The sequence below is a fragment of the Thalassophryne amazonica genome, chromosome 4 (genome assembly GCF_902500255.1).
Source record: "Thalassophryne amazonica chromosome 4, fThaAma1.1, whole genome shotgun sequence".
Taxonomy (NCBI): Eukaryota; Metazoa; Chordata; class Actinopteri; order Batrachoidiformes; family Batrachoididae; genus Thalassophryne; species Thalassophryne amazonica.
Window position 1 is genome coordinate 36556787 of NC_047106.1, and position 22427 is coordinate 36579213.

Here is a 22427-nt window from a genome sequence, read left to right on the forward strand (position 1 = left end):
TGAGAACATTGTTCTGAGTGCTGCATTATAGAATTTTGTTCTCCTCTGAGATATATTTTTACTCATCTGACAGGTGTTTTTTATTCATTTATTCTCATACAAGTTAGCCTGCCAAAGGAGATGTCATTCTCGGTGGAATGTTCTTGTTAAATAGAGAATCTAAAAACAATTGTGTCTACTGTACAATGCATACAGCACGTAAATGTATTCTATGGGTTTATTATATTGCTGATTGTTTTAATTGGTTGTGGGGTGCGTCGCTTTTTCCATTTCAAATCATGCGTGAGACGTTGCCTTGACCCTGAAATTTGCACATCGGCAGCTCGCCTTCATCAGTAAGAGTGGTCACAGCCTGCATTTGCGCACACAGTGTGAACCCAGGGGGGTCCATTCAGGCCATGTTATTTTTGCCATGTACATGGAAGCTGTTTTCATAAGCTCGCTGAGCTGAAACAGGCATTAAGGAGGACAACAATGCACTCACAGCTTCATCAGGAAAACAGGCGAATAAGAGAGCTGAGAATGATAATGTAAAGACGGTGAATGTGCATAAAGAGGATGGACTGAGTTCAGTCAGTGGCTGCATCTACACTCAAGCTTGTTCTGTTCTCTCTAAAGCCTCTTTCACACCAGGCCTGCTTCGAGTTGCTACATGCGGCGTCATGATGATGCAGGAATGTCTGCGTCAGCTGCGCGTAGCAGGGGGGCAGAGATGAGGTGAGGATGCAGAGGAGGACCTGCAGCCAGACTCTGCTGCAGTCAGTCTGTGTGCGCTCTGATTTCTCTTCTAGTTTCTATGACTACGTTTACATGCAGCCAATAACCCTTTCATAACCGGAATATTAGCAATAACCCGGTTGCACACGGCCATGTAAACACCCGCAAAAACCCGAATATGACCCCTGGGTTACTCCTTTTCTAACCCTAATATCAGGTCATATAAACACACATCGGAATATCCCCATAGAAAGGAACATTATTTTGTGTTCTGTGCATGTCCTATCCGCAAGGAATCTTGGTCTTTTGAGTACGGCAACTACTTGTATGTGGCGCGCGCAACCCACCAGACACCACAGAAGCAGAGGTAAACAAGTATGGGGAAATCCAGAGGCGGCAGTACAGCACCACACTTTTGGAGCGAGGAGGAAACCAAGTACTTCATTAGTATCGTGAAAGACATGAATATAACGTCTTTTATTGACGGTAGAAAGTACCAAGTTAGCGACATTTACAAGAAGGTGGCCGAAAAGTTACGCGAAGCAGGATTTGCACGAACGCCAGACCAAATCAAACACCAGTGGAAGACGTGCGTCGCTTTTAGATGGGGATATTCCAAATGATAAGAATGACCATGTATATGGGAGTAACTCTGTCTGCTTAAGCATGTAACCGGGTTATTCCTAATGATTCAGAAACCGGAATATTGACCTTATCCCGAATATTAATGGCATGTAAACGTAGCCTCTGTCTTGTACTGAACTGCAGGTCTACGCTCTGAGTTCGGTTATAGTTTGTTCCTGTGACCGGGAGCTGCAGCTGGCTTTTGTTTGTGTGCACGCACGCTGGTGCAAACTGTCTGTGGGTGGACATGGAGATGTCTGGAGTTTATACTGGATGTGGACATGTCCTGTCTCTGGCAGTCAGCCTGTGAGGAGAACTTATTTATGGACTTTAATACAATTGGAGAGAACTTGACGAGGTGAGCGCAATGAGCAGCAGTCAGGCTGCAATCTGAGCATTTTTTTGTGCAATGTAGTTTTACTGCATTGTGTACACGGTATAAAAGGTTTGTGTCAACAATCCTGCATGATTTATAGCTCAGGAACTAAATTGGCATCGGGAAACGTTGTACTGTATGGGTGTGGCATCTGGTTATGTTGAAGGGAGGATGGATGGGGTCATGTATTGCGAGATTTTGGCAAACAACCTCCTTCCCTCAGTAAGAGCATTGAAGATGGGTCATGGCTGGGTCTTCCAGCATGACAATGACCCCAAACACACAGCCAGGGCAACTAAGGAGGGGCTCCGTAAGAAGCATTTCAAGGTCCTGGAGTGGCCTGGTCAGTCTCCAGACCTGAACTCAATAGAAAATCTTTGGAGGGAGCTGAAACTCCAAACGTGAAAGATCTAGAGAAGATCTGTATGGAGGAGTGGACCAAAATCCCTGCTGCAGTGTGCAAACCTGGTGAAAAACTACAGGAAACGTTTGACCTCTGTAATTGCAAACAAAGGCTACTGTACCAAATATTAACATTGATTTTCACAGGTGTTTAAATACTTATTTGCAGCAGTAACATACAAATAAATTATTAAAAAATCATACATTGTGATTTCCGGATTTAATTTTTAGATTGTCTCTCACAGCTGTAAGGACTTCCCACGGAGCGGGACGTCGCGCAGTGCTCCGAGGCGACGTCGTCATCCTGTTTCAAGCTGAAAACCTCCAAATTTAAGCCTCTGTTGATCCAGGACGTGGTGAGAGAACAGAGAACTTTCAGAAGAGGTCGGAATCAGCAGTTTATCCGGACATTCCACTGTTAAAGGAGATTTTTTAATGAAAGACGTGCGGACGGATCGGCGCATCGGCTCGCAGCCGGCGCAGCGTGCCCGCCACAGGACAAACACGACCGTGTTGATAACCATTTGTAAAATCCAGGCGGCTTTTGGTGGCTTTCAGTTGAGTGAATATCTGAGAAATTGTTTAACAGCAGGGCATGTTCCAACGATAGAAACAATCCAAAATCTCTCATCAGCCGTTAAAATTTTCACCGAAAACCACCTGAATTTCTCGAATGGTGTCCACTCGGATGTGCCTCACAGTTTTTGAAAAAATTTTGATCAAGCACAGCGCCAGTCTCTCAGCAACTTCTCAGACAAAGGAATTCTGACGAGGGGGCTGGATCACTCCTTCCACAAGGCGTGCTCACAGGCGAATGACGTCACCGACAGGCGTGAAAAAACTCTTGCATGCCCATGAGGGTTCAAGCTTGGCTGATGTAATCGCACGTAATTCAAATCCATATGGTTTTTTAAAAAAATTATAAGGTTGGATACTTTTCTCACAGACCTCTTATATTAATGTCAACAAAACACAGCTGAACGGTGTCCTTAATGTTATGATTGGGAATGTTTATCTGTCCTGTAAAAGATGCGTTTTAATATGCAGACTTACTTAGGGGTGGTGGCCAAGTGGTTAATGTGCTTGGTTTCAGTTCAGAAGGTTCCGCGTTCAAATCCCACCCGTGCCACATTTCTCCATGTAATGTGGAGTTGCATCAGGAAGGGCATCTGACGTAAAACCTGTGCCAATTTAACATGCAGATCCACCTTGGATTTGCTGTGGCGACCCCGAGTTCAAACAAGGGAGCAGCCGAAGGGACTTTACTTGACTTACTTTTTTATCATATGTGGATGGAACAACACAGTATTTCACGGTTCAGTGGACTCCAGTGACATTATCACCATGCTAGCCAGCGTGAGCGCGGGCAGTAGTGAACGCAGCTAACCTAAAAGTCAGCTTCAATAACTGCTGATCTGCTAACTGACAAGCTAACTGTGACAACGCAAAACAGATAAACTGCTAAAACATTTAGTTGAAGCTCCCTCTAACTGCCAGCTATTATTGTGAATTTAACTTTGGCTAAGGGTTTTTGTTTGTTTGTTTGTTTGTTTGTTTTCAACCCTGAAAACAGACTATGTTGCATGTTTGGTCTCCAAAGTAAAGGTCAAAAAAGTTGATGTCCATTGGATTCTATGACATATGTATGTGACAACATGACAGATGGTACCGACCATTCCTTTTTAAAACCCTATTAATTAAACCAGTAATAAACCCAAACTATACCTTTTTGGAATCATTGTGATCAGACAAATAATGTGGCATGCTTTTCAATATGACTGGAGCATTTTTCAATTTTAATTTTGAAAAATGGTCACCATGGCAACTGTGATAACAATTCATGATGACTCAATATCCAGATTTGTTTTTTGTTGTTGTTGTTGTTGTTGTTTGTTTGTTTTTTGTAATATATTTGGCTACATCTGTGCTACATTTGGTGCTTTTATCACCAAATGCACAATTCTTATGAAAAAATAAAATAGTTATGCTGCCCCACTAAAGGACAAAGTGAATTAAAAATGGCAAATTTCAAAGTAAAATAAAAATTGAGTAAAAAGTTTAAAAAAAAATCTTACAAGTCCAGATCCCACTAAAATACAAAGTAAAATCTAAAAACAGTATAATGATTGGTAACACATCAACAAACAAATAAAAAGAGCAAACAAAATAGCAATAAATACAACCTGTGCAAAAACTGAATAAAAATTATAACTTCTTCCTCAGTGTAATAGCTGCAGGGATAAAACTGTTTTTGCATTGATTTGTTCTACACCCAGGGGTTTTGAACCTGCCACCAGAGGAGAAAAGCTGAAACTCAGTGCACAGTGGATGGGAACTGTCTTATAAAATAAAAGTGGTTATTTGTTTTAGCTGCCTTGTATGCAAAGTCTCCAAGTTGACCTGTGGCTCACCAATCAGCCTGCGGGACCACTTAATTCGATTTAGTGAGCTTTTTTTCTTCAGAGAGGTTCCCAAACCAGGCTGCTACTGCTAATAATAAAACTGGTTTAATAAAGGCATGGTAAAACAGGGTCATGATGGATGTGTCAATGTGGAAGTGGCTCAGCTTCCTTAAACAGAACAGCTGCAGCTCTTGATACAGAGTCTCTCGTTTCAGCTTTTGAATATTTCTGATAAAAAAAAACATCAAATGCCATGTCAGGTTAGTCTGGTCCTCTGGAAGCTTCGTCAGCCTGTGGAATCCCAGTGGCAGCAACTCAGACAGAGAGAAAAAGAGCAGAATCAGCTGGCTGGAGACAGCATCACCTAAGGCTTTAGTTCACCAGAGTTAATTGACAGGGAGAGAGATTACTAAAGTGGTCACCGGCAGCTAGCCCTGTGCTCCACTAACAGACCCAGAATTTAGACCCCGTAATTTGACTGCTTTAGCTCTGCAGGGAGATCATTGTGAAGACAGGCACATGATAAGAGAAGGCTCTGTGGCCTGCCGACTTTTGTTTAACCTTAGGGACACAAAGTAGTCCTGTATTCTGAAAATGCAAAGCACAGGTTGGCACGTAGGGTGTAATTAGGTCAGATAGGTATGGAGGTGCTAGTCCACGAATCATTTTATTGGTTAGTAACTGAACCTTAAAATTCAATTTATTTCATTTACACAGCACCAAATCATAACAAAGCTGCCTCAAGGCACTTCACACAAGTAAGGTCTAACCTTACCAACCCCTAGAAGAAGCACACAGGCAACACCGGTAAGGGAAAAACTCCCTCTGATGATTTGAGGAAGAAACCACAAGCAGACCAGACTCAAAGGGGTGACCCTCTGCTTTGGCCATGCTACCAACACAATTGACAATACAAATATAAAGGAAAGTTTGGGAGTCCATGCTGGTGTCCAGGACGGGAGGCTTGAAGAAGAAGACACCCTTCTGGATGGAGCCGCATCTGAAACCAAGAGAAAAAAAAACTGAATCATGCGGCTGAAAGACTACAAATAAGGTCTAATTTGTCAGCATTAACTAACAAGAAAAACAGAAGAAATACTAATGTGATCGCCTTAAAATCAGACGTCACAGAGACAGGAAGGCGGTGAAGATTGCAGTGGTGGGCACACTTCCAATAATCCGATAACAGATAATTATTGAAGATTCGTTATCGGATTATCTTTTTAGATAACTTTAAAAACCATTATCAGACTAATTATCTTCCGATGAATTGTCCTCTGATAACTTTAAGACTGATAACGCAGTAAACCCAGCTGAACAACAGCAAACATTTTTAAAATTTAAAATCAGTTGAGACCTACCTGTTAAAAGTTTCCTAACAGATGTACTATATATAGTTCTACCCTGTGCAAACAGTAGAGAAATACTTCCAGGAAAAACCACTCTACCTCTGTAGGCAAAGGAGAACTAGTCACAAAAAAAAAAATTATTTCCTTTAACACCATACTGATACGCTGGCAATATCACCCAAGTCATCCAGAGGCATACATTTTTAACTTATGCTTCAAATTTGAACAAAACTAATTTTGGACAAGTTATTTAAAATTACTGTCATGTCTGACATTTTATAAAGTGAAAATATCAGATATATGTTTTAGTTTTAAAATAATGTGCTAATTTTTAAGGTTTTGTGAGCACATGCTGAGCCCAGCAGTGCATTATGGGTAGTACAGGGTGTTCACGACAGGACAAATGCATTTCAGACACTCTGTTCAGGCTCCACGGACAGCAGCATTAAACTCTAGTGCCTAAAACTCTCGTGAATATATTCTCTGGGTTTATAGATGTTATTGTATTTGCGTTTGTTAAATTCCACGCATCTTAAATGTAGCAGACGGATTATCTGGGATTTTGTTTTGGAAGGATTTCAAGGCCTCTACTGCCATGTACTGGCCAGTGGTGTTCATGCCAGTTTTTTTTTTTTTTTTTACAAATTAAGTTTAAAAAAAAAAAAAAAAAAAAAAACATTACAAGACAGCTCTGCAGTGTTTACACAGGCATAGTGCGATCGGTTGGACACTTGTAGCTCTGCAGCAGCAGGATACCCTCACGACGGCCGACCAGAATAATATCAAACAGGTTTGATTTTCATTCGACCATATGATTGGTGATCAGGAGCCTGTACTACGAAGCAGGGTTAACTTACTCAGATGTAACCCAGGGTCAACCTCTTAAAGCTGGGGTTGACAAAACCTGGTTTCCTCAAGTGGTGTTAATCGGTACTACGACGCTGAATAAGATGTTGATTTGTTGAACCTGTGTTAACCTAATTGGAGTTTGTGCACGTTCACATAAAAGGGGCAGGTTGCAGCACACGTTACCATTTTTCAATGATGGCACGGTCACCTTCCTTTACCAGAGAAGAATGCACGATTATTATGCGGAGCTACGAGGAATTTAAATTAATGTTAAGGGTGAAATCGAACACATCACCTGCCAATAAAGCAAGATAGGCTTGTTGGCAACGTATTGCTGATCGGGTAAATGCGTACGTACAATTCAATTGTTCCCCAAATCTGTTACAGATGATTAACCTGTGGAATGTCTAATATGTGTAAAAAAAATGACCTTCTTCCATTAATTACACCCAGATGCAACACGATTTAGAAGTGGGCATAGGCCTACTAATAAATGTTAGGTTAATTTAATGTTTCCTAAATAGGCTACCTTGACTGTATGATTGCTATTCCTAATCCTGTCAATATTTCAGATGCAATAGCAGTGCCAAACGCACCTGGCAGCAGGTGAAGATGAAATATAAAAACATCCTTCAGAACGGTAGGTTTATATTCACAGCTTGATAAGCCCCACTTCGCCTAATTAATGGACATGCATTAGACCTATTTTGATATTAGTAATTACCTGCGATTGCATAAAACCCTTCTTTGATTTGCATTGCGGATAAGTGGCCAGGGAAAACGACAAATGCATCCAACAGTTTAGATAGAGCAAGTACTACCTTGCGAATCATACGACATACAGTATTCTTGCTCAGATGTTCAGCATCACCGATGGAATACATAAATTGTCCACTGGCAAAATAGGCACAAGGCACATTATCTGCTCGATCGTCGGGGCATTGCTACACTGTAAAAAATGACTTTTTTGTACAGGAAAACGCTGGCAGCTGTGGTTACCAGGAAATTCCTGTAAAACATACAGCAGCACAGTAGATAACATTACAGACATAATATGTATATGGATTTACAGTGAATGAACCACAGCTGACTCACATTAAAAGAACTGTTAAATCTACAAACAAGAGCTCTCTTTTTTGTACATTTAACTGCTGTATTTTTTACAGGAATTCCCTGGTAACCACAGCTGCCAGTGTTTTCCTGTAAAAACAACAGTCTTTTTTTACAGTGTACGATGGGTGATGTTACAGACTTCTGGCCCGATCAGCTGACAAAGATAACAAATTCCCTCGGCTGAGAATCTATATCTTTCATAGAGAATATTGTCCGGGTATGTCAGCGGATTCTGCCGGTCTTTAAAAACCCTCGCCCTGCGAAGAGAGCCCCTCACAATTTGTTATTAATAAAAAATGGAATATTTTACAAAAGCACATTTATCTCAATTATCTGTAAACACCAACACACGACACACGTCACATTAACGTGTTTGTTTACATAATGAATGATTGAACCAATCAGTGTTTAGCAGAGGCACATTTTACCCAGAATCCTTTGCGATCTGTCTGTGTGTGTTACAAAACCTCAGAATTAGTGCATTATTCAACATTAAAAGATATATGTTATATTTTAACTTTGTACAAATGACAGAATTGACATTAATGGAGTTATTCTATCAGTATTCACACAAAACCATAAGTCAGGATGCCTTTATTTTTCAAGACCTCCGCCTGACCGGAGCATTACGTTTGGTAGAGAGCTGGCTTGTAACTGCTCTCAGGGTGCTTCAGTGCTGTAGGTGTGCAGTTTCCAGCAGGGGGCAGCATGTTCAAACATAGAAATGCTGACTCATTGTTTGAATCTTTTTTTGCTTACAAAAGCGATCGTGGTGTTAAAACTCAAATTTTGCTTATTAGTAGTTTTAAATGTACCAGAGACAACACTGGAATTTATCGGTTATCTGTAACATCCGATACATTTTTGGGTGGTTTATCTGTTTATCTTTATCAAAGATAACTTTTCAGTTATCTGATTATCTGTTATCGAAGTTAATTTTTTGGTTATCTGTGCCCACCACTGGAAGATTGGTGTAATGTGGTCAAACTTTCTGCTTCCTTTCAAAATTCTGGCAGCATCATTTTGAACCAATTGGAGACCCCTAATGCTGGACTACAGTAAGGCATAGAAGAGGAAATTGCAATAATCCAGTCTAGAAGAGACAAATGCATGAATCAGAGTCTCTGCATTAGCTGTAGAAAGGGCAGGATGAATCATTGCTATGTCATGAAGATGGAAGAAAGCAGTCCGGTCCAAACCATCATTTCATATAAACTGCTGCATGACACTGGACCTAAAACTCATTTTCCCAGTTGCTCTTTTATGTGTTTATGTAAATTTTGTTAATGGACCACAAATTACAAAATAGATGTGGTTCTCCCATCGTGTATTAAAAGTGTTTTCAGGATTGCACATCATAGGTTGTGATGGTGTCATGAATCGTGAGACAGTGGAAAGAGAGGATAACAGAAAGTCAAGGTAAAGCAGGCCAATAACTGAGTGTATGTATGAGAGAGAGAATATTTCTCCAAAAAATATGGAAAGGAGGAGAAAAAATAATTGTTGTTGTCTCTTTTTTTTTAAGTGCTTTCCCTTGGAGATTTTGCTGCAGATTCATTAATCTGAAAGGAAGATGTATGATCCTCGCAGGGTTTTCTGTGGAAAACAAAACAGCAGTGGAAAAGAGGAGAGCTGCAATTTCCTTTTATTTTCGATCCACTACGTTCTTTGATTCATGCATATATGCATCACCCTTTTTATGTCAGACTGGTTTTACCTGCAATAAAAAATGCTGACTGTGAAGATGGTGCAAAAAGAAAAAAATGCATTGCACTGGCTAATTTGGTTTTGTTGAGCAATACTTCAAACTGATATTAAAACTATGAACATACATAGAATTAATGCTCGATATGCAGTGCAACCAGAAAGTATTCACAATGCTGCACTTTTTCCACATTTTGTTATGTTACAGCCTCATTCCAAAATGGATGAAATTCATTTTTTTTTTCTTCAGAGTTCTCCACACAATAACACATAATGAAAATGTGAAAAAAGATTGTCTCGAGGCACAAATCTGGGGAAGAGTACAGAAACATTTCTGCTGCTTTGAAGGTCCCATTGAGCACAGTGACCTCCACCGCCCATAAATGGAAGAAGTTTGGATCCACCAGGACTCTTCCTGGAGCTGGCTACCTATCTAAACTCAGCGATTTGGGGGGGGTCTTAGTCAGGGAGGTGACCACGAACCTGATGGTCACTCTGTCAGAGCTCCAGCTTTTCTCTGTGGAGAGAGGAGAACCTTCCAGAAGGACAACCATCTCTGCAGCAATCCACCAATCAGGCCTGTATGATAGAGTGGCCAGACGGAAGCCACTCCTTAGTAAAAGGCACATGGAAAGTATTCACAGCACTTCACTTTTTCTACACACTTATTCCAAAAATAGATGAAATTTATTTTTTTCCACTCCTTAGTAAAAGGCACATGGCAGCTCGCCTGGAGTTTGCCAAAAGGCACCTGAAGGACCCTCAGACCATGAGAAACAAAATTCTCCAGTCTGATGAGGCAAAGATTGAACTCTTTGGCCTGAATGCCAGGCGTCATGTTTGGAGGAAACAAGGCACCATGTCTACAGTGAAGCATGGTGGTGGCATCATGCTGTGGGGATGTTTTTCAGCAGCAGGAACTGGGAAACTAGTCAGGAGTGAGGGAAAGATGAATGCAGCAATGTACAGAGACATCCTGGATGAAAACCTGCTCCAGAGCGCCCTGACCTCAGACTGGGGCGACAGTTAATCTTTCAGCAGGATAATGACCCTAAGCACACAGCCAAGATATCAAAAGGAGTGGCTTCAGAACAACTCTGTGAATGTCCTTTAGTGGCCCAGCCAGAGCCCAGACCTGAATCTGTTTGAACATCTCTGGAGAAATCTGAATAGCTGTGCACTGATGCTCCCCATCCAGCCTGATGGAGCTTGAGAGGTGCTGCAAAGAGGAATGGACAAAACTGCCCAAACATAGGTGCACCAAGCTTGTGGCATCATATTCAAGAAGACTTGTTTGTTGTTTAATGCTGGTAGTCATGTTCATAAAAATCATAGAGGGATTTGCTTTCCAAACTTAATACCCATTACTATATTGGATGATGTTGAAATTGAGGATGGCCCAGTGATTGGTCCAGCAATAGCAAAGATTTCGTGTCTGCTACCTACAATGCGCATGGAATGTCTTAAACCTAAACCTACTTCTAGGCATCTTATATATGCTACTCTGGAACCACCCAAACAACTGTCAACCCCACTGAGGTCCTTAGACTGGGTGTCATTAACATAAGATCACTGTCCTCAAAATCATTGTTGATCAATGATCTAATTACACTATGTAACACAATTTTTGTTCCTAGCTTCTAAGTGTTATATTTCAACTGCTTATGTCTAAAGTCTATGGAAAAATGACTACATTCAGCACAAACTTTGACTTTTTTTTTTTTTTACGTTCTAGAACGTTCTAAAAGTTTCTTGAAATTTCTGGATAATTGTGGAAACTTCTAGAGAAGTCTGGACAGTTCTAGCAGTTCAAGAATATTCTAGAAGACTACTCAGTAGTAGTGAAGGCAAATCGAGAATATTCTTGAAAACGGACAAATTTCAAAAGCAAATTTCAGAAGCAAAGTTTCTGTGGAATAACAGCTATTTTCTATTTATTTAAGGCATAACAGGTTAGGAAAACACACTGTGTACCCAGGAACAAAACAGAAATAAAAATTTGTTACATAGTGTTATTGATCATCACTTAGATATGATTGGGCTATATGAAACCTGGCTTAAACCTACAGCTGTCCTCCCCTTAAATGAGGCCTGCCCACCAGCTTATACATTTAGTCACGTCCTTCGTGATGCGAAGCAAGGCGGGGGTGTTGCTCTTATTTATAAATATAGGTTTAGCTTATTAGCTGTTGGGGGTTACAAATATCACTCGTTTGAGCATCTGATTCTCCGCTCTGCTCAGGATATTACACATTGCCAAGGTCAGAAGAATAAAAATAAGTCGTATTACGTTGTCACTGTATATAGGCCTCCTGGCCCATATTCTGAATTCTTAGATGAATTTGGTGCGTTCATCTCTAACTTGACAACTAATGTAGATAACATTCTGATCATTGGTGACTTTAACATTCATATACGAGGTCTATTAGAAAAGTATCTGACCTTATTATTTTTTTCAAAAACATATGGATTTGAATCACGTGTGATTGCGTCAGACAAGCTTGAACCGTCGTGCGCATGCGTGAGTTTTTCCACGCCTGTCGGTTGCATCATTTGCCTGTGAGCAGGCTTTGAGTGAGGAGTGGTCCAGCCCCCTCGTCGTTGTTTCATTGCCAGGAAATGGCGGAATGATTTGGGCTTTTTTTCCATCAGAATTTTTTCAGAAACTGTTAGAGACTGGCAGCTGGAAACCATTAGAAAAATTTATCTGGCTTTTGGTGAAAATGTTACGGGCTTGGTAGAGAATAAGGAGTGTTACTGTCGCTTTAAGGACGGCCCCCAGTGGCTGTGGGGTGCGCTGTGCTCCGAAGCCGCCATCGACAGGCTGAACGACCAATTCATTTCTAAACGGATGGCTGTCTGGATCTGTGACCATCGTGTGCCATTTCTCTGGTTATCACAAGAGCTGGACTTCAACCATTTTCCGGCAGATTTCACTTTTAACAAGAGATTTTGTCATGGAAAGCCGAGCGGAGGCTTCGCGCATCACGATGGATTCGCTACTGGAGCGAGACAAAATCACCTCCGTTTTGGTCTCACAGGATGGCTTTGAGATGGCGTTCAGACAGCTGTCGGTGGTTTTTCCATCGAGTGATTATCCGAGAAATTGTGGATGCGCCTGGACATGCCAGAACATGTCCCGTGAGGCTTCATCATGGCGTTGCTGTGCGCCATGCGGCACCGCCGCGACATGCGAAGCCTCCACTCCTCTTTCCATGACAAAAACTCCTGTAACAGTGGAATATGCCATTCATTTCCAAACTGGACGCTGTGTTTTATCCGGGACGTCATCTGACTAGCACAGGAATTGTGAAAAGACGTGGACATCAGCACTTATTCGGCACATTGAGACAGACGGACATTGTGGTGGTGCTGCATGGCGCACAGCAACGCCATGATGAAGCCTCACGGGACATGTTCTGGCATGTCCAGGCACATCCACAATTTCTCGGATAATCACTCAATGGAAAAACCACCGCCAGCTGTCTGAACGCCATCTCAAAGCCGTCCTGTGAGACCAAAACGGAGGTGGTTTTGTCTCGCTCCAGTAGCGAATCCATCGTGACGCACGAAGCCTCCACTCGGCTTTCCATGACAAAATCTCTTGTTAAAAGTGAAATCTGCCAGAAAATGGTTGAAGTCCAGCTCTTGTGATAACCAGAGAAATGGCACACGATGGTCACAGATCCAGACAGCCATCCGTTTAGAAATGAATTGGTCGTTCAGCCTGTCGATGGCGGCTTCGGAGCGCGGCGCACCCCACAGCCGCTGGGGGCCGTCCTTAAAGCGACAGTAACACTCCTTATTCTCTACCAAGCCCGTAACATTTTCACCGAAAGCCAGATAAATTTTTCTAATGGTTTCTAGCTGCCAGTCTCTAACAGTTTCTGAAAAAATTCTGATGGAAAAAAAGCCCAAATCATTCCGCCATTTCCTGGCAATGAAACAACAACGAGGGGGCTGGACCACTCCTCACTCAAAGCCTGCCCACAGGTGAATGACGCAACCGACAGGCGTGGAAAAACTCACGCATGCGCACGAGGGTACAAGCTTGTCTGACGCAATCACACGTGATTCAAATCCATATGGTTTTTGAAAAAAATAATAAGGTCGGATACTTTTCTAATAGACCTCGTAAATAAGCCTTCTGATCCCCTCTGCAAATCATTTATGGAAATTGTGGATGCATTAGGATTTTGGCAATGCATTCGGGATTTGACACACATTAGTGGAAATACCCTGGATCTGGTTCTCGCACGTGGTATTGCTGTCACGAATATTGATATCATGCCTCTTACATCAGTGGTGTCTGATCACTCACTTATTAAGTTTACAGTTTCACTGCCATGTTGAGTGGAACAACAACCTTATATGTCATTACGACGATGCATCAACTCCTCAACTAAGACTGAACTCGAAGCTAAACTGCCTGATGATCACATTTGACAAATACCCAGTCAGTAGACAGAGTTGTGGATAGTTTAAACTCAATGCTCATAACCACACTCGACATGATTGCACCACCTGTGTTAAAACCGCGCTCCCCCAAATCACAGTCACCTTGGTTCAATGATTATCTGCATGACCTCAAGCATAAAGCAAGAGGTCTAGAACGGAAATAGCGTCATTCAAAATTAGAAGTATTTCACCTTGTGTGGCGTGATGCTATCTTAGACTATAAGCATGCATTACTGGCTACAAAGCGGACTTACTACTCTGATTTGATCAACAAAAACAAGCATAACTCAAAGTTCTTGTTCGACACGGTGCACTTATGCATGGACAGCCACCTGTAGTTCGCTCTCCTTTTACAGCACAAGATTTCCTGGATTACTTTGGGAAGAAAATAGAAGACATCAGGTTAAACATATCCCAGTATGCCTTAACCCAGCCACTACACCCTGCTATTGAGGTGGGCGCCACTACTGAGGTATTACCTAGATTTACAGAATTTGATAGTATCTCACTAGGCATGCTGACAAAACTCGTAATGTCAACAAAAAGCACAACCTGTTTATTTGATCATATACCAACAAAACTGTTTAAGGACCTGTGGCCCACTCTTGGGCCGACTGTGCTGGAAATTATTAATCTTTCTTTAACTTCTGGATCTGTTCCTAAATGTTTCAAATCTGCAGTGATTAAACCATTACTTAAGAAACCTAATCTTGACCCTAGTGTATTGACAAACTACACTATGTAACAAATTTTTATTTTTGTTTTGTTCTTGGGTACACAGTGTGTTTTCCTAACCTGTTATGCCTTAAACAAATAGAAAATAGCTGTTATTCCACAAAAACGTTGCTTCTGTGATCAGGACAATGATATTTTGAAATTTGTCTGTTTTCAAGAATATTCTCGATTCGCCTTCACTACTACTAAGTAGTCTTCTAGAATATTCTTTAACTGCTAGAACTGTCCAGAATTTTCTAGAAGTTTCCAGAATTATCTAGAAATTTCAAGAAACTTTTAGAACTTTCTAGAACGTTAAAAAAAAAATAAAATCAAAGTTTGTGCTGAATGTAATCATTTTTCCATAGACTTTAGACATAAGCAGTTGAAATATAACACTTAGAAGCGAGGAATAAAAATTGTGTTACATAGTGCTATCGGCCGATATCAAATCGATCATTTTTATCTAAAATTCTGGAAAAAGTGGTGTCACGGCAGCTTGTAGACTATCTTACTGAGAATAATCTTTTTGAGCCACTGCTGTTTGCTTTTAGGAAATATCATTCCACAGAGATGGCTCTCACTAAAGTGGTGAATGATCTTCTGCTTACAGTGGATTCGGACACCACTACGGTTCTGTTGCTGTTCGATCTCAGTGCTGCATTTGATACAGTGGATCATCATATTCTACTTGATAGGCTGGAAAATCATTTTGGGATTACTGGAAGTGCCCTTGCATGGCTGACGTCATACTTGACCAGTCGTTCTCACTGTGTTTTGTACAGTAACACTACCTCTAACCTTAGTGACATGAAATTTGGGGTTCCACAGGGGTCTGTCTTAGGCCCCCTGCTTTTCTCCCTTTATATAGCACCCCTTGGGCACATATTGCGGCGTTTTGGGATTACCTTTCACTGCTATGCTATGCAGATGATACTCAGTTATACATGTCAATAACTGCTGGTAATCTCGTTCACATAAAATCCTTAGAAGATTGCCTTGCAGCAGTGAGAAGTTGGATGTCTAGAAACTTCCTACTTTTAAACTCTGATAAGACTGAAATTATGGTTCTTGGTCCAGTGAGACATCGGCATCAATTTGACCAGTTAACGCTCAGCCTCGGCTCGTGTGTCATACATCACACTGACAAAGTGAGGAACCTTGGGGTAATTTTTGATCCTTCATTGTCCTTTGGCCTCCACATTAGAAATATTACTAGGACTGCTTTCTTCCACCTGCGAAATATAGTGAAGATTCGTCCCATCCTGTCTATGGCTGATGCTGAGACCCTGATCCATGCATTTATCTCTTCTAGACTGGACTACTCCAATGTTCTATTTTCTGGTTTACCGCAGTCTAGCATTAGGGGTCTCCAATTGGTTCAAAATGCTGCAGCCAGACTTTTGACACAAAGCAGAAAGTTCGACCACATTACACCCATTTTGGTATCCCTTAACTGGCTTCCTGTGCCAGTGAGATCAGATTTTAAGGTTCTGCTACTAACCTATAAAAGTATTCATGGACTGGCACCTCCCTACCTAGCTGACCTAATTAAACCTTACGTACCGGCCCGGGCTTTACGTTCTCAGGGTGCAGGACTACTTTGTGTCCCTAAGGTGAATAAGAAGTTGGCGGGTCACAGAGCTTTCTCTTATCGTGCCCCTCTTCTGTGGAATGATCTCCATGCGTCAGTAAAACAGTCAGATTCTGTGGAGACTTTCAAGTCCAGACTTAAGACACACTTATTTTCCCTTTCATATGGCTGGCATACTGGTACAATTTTGTTTTATGCTTTTTACTCTTTTAATTCATTTATTAGTAATTGGAGCGGGCTGCGGCCTCAACCTTTCCTAAATTCTGGGTCTTTTAGTAAAGCTTAGGGCTAGTGGCCGGTGATCACCTTAGTATTTCTCTATTTTTCTGGTTGTTTAATGCTGGCAAATTATATAGTATTTTTTTGTCTTTCTGATGCCTGATTCTGTTTTTTCTCTCTGTTTAAGGTACAGCTCCATCCAGAGATGGGAGTTGTATTCGTGTTGGTGATCCTCCTGTCCTGTGCGCCAATAGCATTTCTTGTATATTCGTCCGTGAATTGTTCTGTAATTTTGTTTGTAGCATGGCCCAAGCAGAGGGTCACCCCTTTGAGTCTGGTCTGCTTGAGGTTTCTTCCTCAGAGGGAGTTTTTCCTTACCACTGTTGCTCTGGGGGTTGGTAAGGTTAGACCTTACCTGTGTGCAGTGCTTTGAGGCAACTCTGTTGTGATTTGGCGCTATATAAATTAAAATAAATTGAAATTGAAATTGAAGACTCGAGGATGCAATTACTGCCAAAGATGAATCAACAAAGTATTGAGCAAAGGTTGTAAATACTTACTTTCTGCATGTGATTTAAAAAAAAAAAAAAAAAAAAAATGTCATTATGGCGACTTGTGAGTAGAATTTTGAGGGGGGAAAATGAATTTCGTATACACTGATCTAAAAGTTGCTTCATATGTACACTACTTTTGCGACACAAAACCTTTGTTAAACCCATCGCTAGCACCAAAGTAGTTCATCTACATTGATTATTTGTCTATACAGTGGCATAGACAAGTATGTTTGTATATTCAGAAAGCTGAGATTGTTCTGAATGTTTTGATATGCAACACATGGGCATGATACGAAAGGAAAGTATGATGAAAATGAAGAAAATACACTTGAATGCCAGAGGGTTAAACATGCACCACACACTGCTGTGTTCTTGGTTGTACTGCAAACCAAGAGAAAACCCTGGACTTTAATGTTATTTGCTACCAGCTTGTGGAATTCGGGGAAAGCCTTAAAAACCAACGCTACATCTGATGTTCCAACTGAACATTGGGGGAACACATTTTGGCACACATTTTTACAAAATTTATTAAGGTATGGAAGTAGTGATAGTCATGTTTAGGCATGCTTTTGGGAGTATGTGGGGGCTGATAAAAAAAAAAGAAAAAAGAGAGGTGGTTTGGGGAGAGTATTAATATTCTGAGAATAAAAAATTTAATTGGCACATCCCAGAATCCCAGGATAAGCCTCGGAATGGGCCTCAGCACCTGTATAGGACTTATTTCTTATCAAATATGCCAACTCTGTAAAAAAATAATAAAGATTTTTTTGTTGTTTTTATGACTCAAACTTCTGTATTATCATTAACAGATTTATTTTCACACTTTTGTTTGTTCTCTGAGCTGTGAGGGACTCTGATGAACAGCTGAGCCTAACTAAACCTAAACTGCTAGTGGACTTAACAGATTAGATGATTTTTTTATTTTATTTTATTTTATTCCTTATTATTTAGCATCAACAAAATCAGTTTAAAAGCCCTCAACGTGGAGACCAGTAAGTTGCCAATTTCATCTTAATTTGAAAGCTGGTGACTACATCCACAAAACAGATCATCAGCCGAGGAATTGAAGGATTCATTCATTCGGATGTCAATAATTTTAGTACATCTGCAGCAACCTGTTGCTGGAAGTGATGTCCTTACATGGCTTATTTTTTTATCCATCAGGAGGTCAGCTGATAAGAGCACATTGTTAAGAACTCCACATCGGCAGGTGTTGGGAGTAAAAAACAGGCTTTATCCAAAAATCACACGCCAAGGTACGGTACACAGGCAGGCAGTCAGCGAGACAGAGGTACAGGTGATTGACGGACAGAGGCGAGGTCATTCATCCAGTTGAGATATCTCATAATCCCATGCACACCAGAGAGTCACTGCAGTCTAAACAACATGGAGAAACCACATGACGACAACTGCAAATGAACATTATACTCCCAAAATGTCTCTTTTTTTATGCTTTTCATCACGTTAATAAGAGACTGCTCCATGAGACCCTGAAAACATGCTAAAACAAGTATTCCGTGTCTGCTACATTTAATCTGCGTTGAACTTCATAAACACAAACCAAATTTCAGACATCTTATACATATCACTCTGGAACAAACAGGACAAACAGTGTTGTCAAGGAGAATAAGTAGGGCGTTAAAGAACAAACTTCACTTTCCCCCAGAACGACATGAACAGGAAGCGATCGCGGCAGCGATTCCCATTGAAAATAACGGAGGAACAACCTGAGCTTCTCGTATGTTTACACAAAACAAACACAATAACAACATCTAAAAACACAGATAATATATTCACCAGAGTTTTAGGCACAATATACAAATAGGTTTATGTTGTGATGTTAATGCTGTTGTCCGTGTGCAGCGGTTAAAGTGCAGCCTGATGAGACCAACTCAGTGCAGTTCTCAGTGTTACTGACATCTGTCTTGATGGTGCCGTTGTGTCTGGCTGCTCGTCTGCTGCTCTCCAGTCTGTTGTTTTATTGTTTTTAACTTATGCTGTTTTTGAATCAGAGTCACTGCGGGTGTGTGATTGTCAAACGCTGCTGGAGCTCCAGCCCCCGGTTCGGGGTGCGGTGCGGTTATCGGCGGGTGGACAGAACTTTCCATCCCCCATTTTTATTGGAGGTGCTTTTCTGCGCTGCCTTTCAGCCGAAAGCACAGTCGTCGCTGCGGGAGACAAAGTGGCTGGCTGGTGAAGGTGAAGCTCTGTTTGGCTTGCTGTTTGGCATCTGGACGAGCTGTGCACAGAATTCTGGCGGGATCTGTCCTGCCTTGGCGCCTTGTGCATCCGGTCAAAGCCTGCTTGGTGTCACTGGTCGGCTCTGAGGACTGTCGGCCTGGCCGTCCACGTCTTCGCCGGATTGATGTACAGCAGTGGCGCTCTTGGAACCTGGGCTTGCTTCGCCGGGTTCCAAACAGTCAGACTGTCATCCCCACTGAGGTCCTTAGCCTAGGTCTCATTAACATCAGATTATTGTCCTAAAAATCTTTCTTGATTAATGATCTAATTATTGATCATCATTTAGATATGATTGGCTTGTGTGAAACCAAGCCAATGGTTGGCTTGGTTTCACACAAGCCAACCATATGAAGTGTCGCTAAATGTGAAGTTAGCGACACCAGCAACCATAGTCAATTGTCTTCCGGGGGCCAGAGCAGGCGACATTGAAGGAAATTTGAAACTGCTGGTTAAGGCTAAGCGTAAATTTGGTAAGATTGTAATTCACGTCGGCAGTAATGACAGCCGGTTACGCCAATCGGAGGTCACTAAAATTAACATTAAATCGGTGTGTAACTTTGCAAAAACAATGTCGGACTCTGTAGTTTTCTCTGGGCCCCTCCCCAATCAGACCGGGAGTGACATGTTTAGCCGCATGTTCTCCTTGAATTGCTGGCTGTCTGAGTGGTGTCCAAAAAATGAGGTGGGCTTCATAGATAATTGGCAAAGCTTCTGGGGAAAACCTGGTCTTGTTAGGAGAGACGGCAACCATCCCACTTTGGATGGAGCAGCTCTCATTTCTAGAAATCTGGCTAATTTTCTTAAATCCTCCAAACCGTGACTATCCAGGGTTGGGACCAGGAAGCAGAGTTGTAGTCTTACACACCTCTCTGCAGCTTCTCTCCCCCTGCCATCCCCTCATTACCCCATCCCCGTAGAGACGGTGCCTGCTCCCAGACTACCAATAACCAGCAAAAATCTATTTAAGCATAAAAATTCAAAAAGAAAAAATAATATAGCACCTTCAACTGCACCACAGACTAAAACAGTTAAATGTGGTCTATTAAACATTAGGTCTCTCTCTTCTAAGTCCCTGTTGGTAAATGATATAATAATTGATCAACATATTGATTTATTCTGCCTAACAGAAACCTGGTTACAGCAGGATGAATATGTTAGTTTAAATGAGTCAACACCCCCGAGTCACACTAACTGTCAGAATGCTCGTAGCACGGGCCGGGGCGGTGGATTAGCAGCAATCTTCCATTCCAGCTTATTAATTAATCAAAAACCCAGACAGAGCTTTAATTCATTTGAAAGCTTGTCTCTTAGTCTTGTCCATCCAAATTGGAAGTCCCAAAACCAGTTTTATTTGTTATTATCTATCGTCCACCTGGTCGTTACTGTGAGTTTCTCTGTGAATTTTCAGACCTTTTGTCTGACTTAGTGCTTAGCTCAGATAAGATAATTATAGTGGGCGATTTTAACATCCACACAGATGCTGAGAATGACAGCCTCAACACTGCATTTAATCTATTATTAGACTCTATTGGCTTTGCTCAAAAAGTAAATGAGTCCACCCACCACTTTAATCATATCTTAGATCTTGTTCTGACTTATGGTATGGAAATAGAAGACTTAACAGTATTCCCTGAAAACTCCCTTCTGTCTGATCATTTTTTAATAACATTTACATTTACTCTGATGGACTACCCAGCAGTAGGGAATAAGTTTCATTACACTAGAAGTCTTTCAGAAAGCGCTGTAACTAGGTTTAAGGATATGATTCCTTCTTTATGTTCTCTAATGCCATATAACAACACAGTGCAGAGTAGCTACCTAAACTCTGTAAGGGAGATAGAGTATCTCGTCAATAGTTTTACATCCTCATTGAAGACAGCTTTGGATGCTGTAGCTCCTCTGAAAAAGAGAGCTTTAAATCAGAAGTGTCTGACTCCATGGTATAACTCTCAAACTCGTAGCTTAAAGCAGATAACCCGTAAGTTGGAGAGGAAATGGCGTCTCACTAATTTAGAAGATCTTCACTTAGCCTGGAAAAAGAGTCTGTTGCTCTATAAAAAAGCCCTCCGTAAAGCTAGGACATCTTTCTACTCATCACTAATTGAAGAAAATAAGAACAACCCCAGGTTTCTTTTCAGCACTGTAGCCAGGCTGACAAAGAGTCAGAGCTCTATTGAGCTGAGTATTCCATTAACTTTAACTAGTAATGAGTTCATGACTTTCTTTGCTAACAAAATTTTAACTATTAGAGAAAAAATTACTCATAACCATCCCAAAGACGTATCGTTATCTTTGGCTGCTTTCAGTGATGCCGGTATTTGGTTAGACTCTTTCTCTCCGATTGTTCTGTCTGAGTTATTTTCATTAGTTACTTCATCCAAACCATCAACATGTTTATTAGACCCCATTCCTACCAGGCTGCTCAAGGAAGCCCTACCATTATTTAATGCTTCGATCTTAAATATGATCAATCTATCTTTGTTAGTTGGCTATGTACCACAGGCTTTTAAGGTGGCAGTAATTAAACCATTACTTAAAAAGCCATCACTTGACCCAGCTATCTTAGCTAATTATAGGCCAATCTCCAACCTTCCTTTTCTCTCAAAAATTCTTGAAAGGGTAGTTGTAAAACAGCTAACTGATCATCTGCAGAGGAATGGTCTATTTGAAGAGTTTCAGTCAGGTTTTAGAATTCATCATAGTACAGAAACAGCATTAGTGAAGGTTACAAATGATCTTCTTATGGCCTCGGACAGTGGACTCATCTCTGTGCTTGTTCTGTTAGACCTCAGTGCTGCTTTTGATACTGTTGACCATAAAATTTTATTACAGAGATTAGAGCATGCCATAGGTATTAAAGGCACTGCGCTGCGGTGGTTTGAATCATATTTGTCTAATAGATTACAATTTGTTCATGTAAATGGGGAATCTTCTTCACAGACTAAAGTTAATTATGGAGTTCCACAAGGTTCTGTGCTAGGACCAATTTTATTCACTTTATATATGCTTCCCTTAGGCAGTATTATTAGACGGTATTGCTTAAATTTTCATTGTTACGCAGATGATACCCAGCTTTATCTATCCATGAAGCCAGACGACACACACCAATTA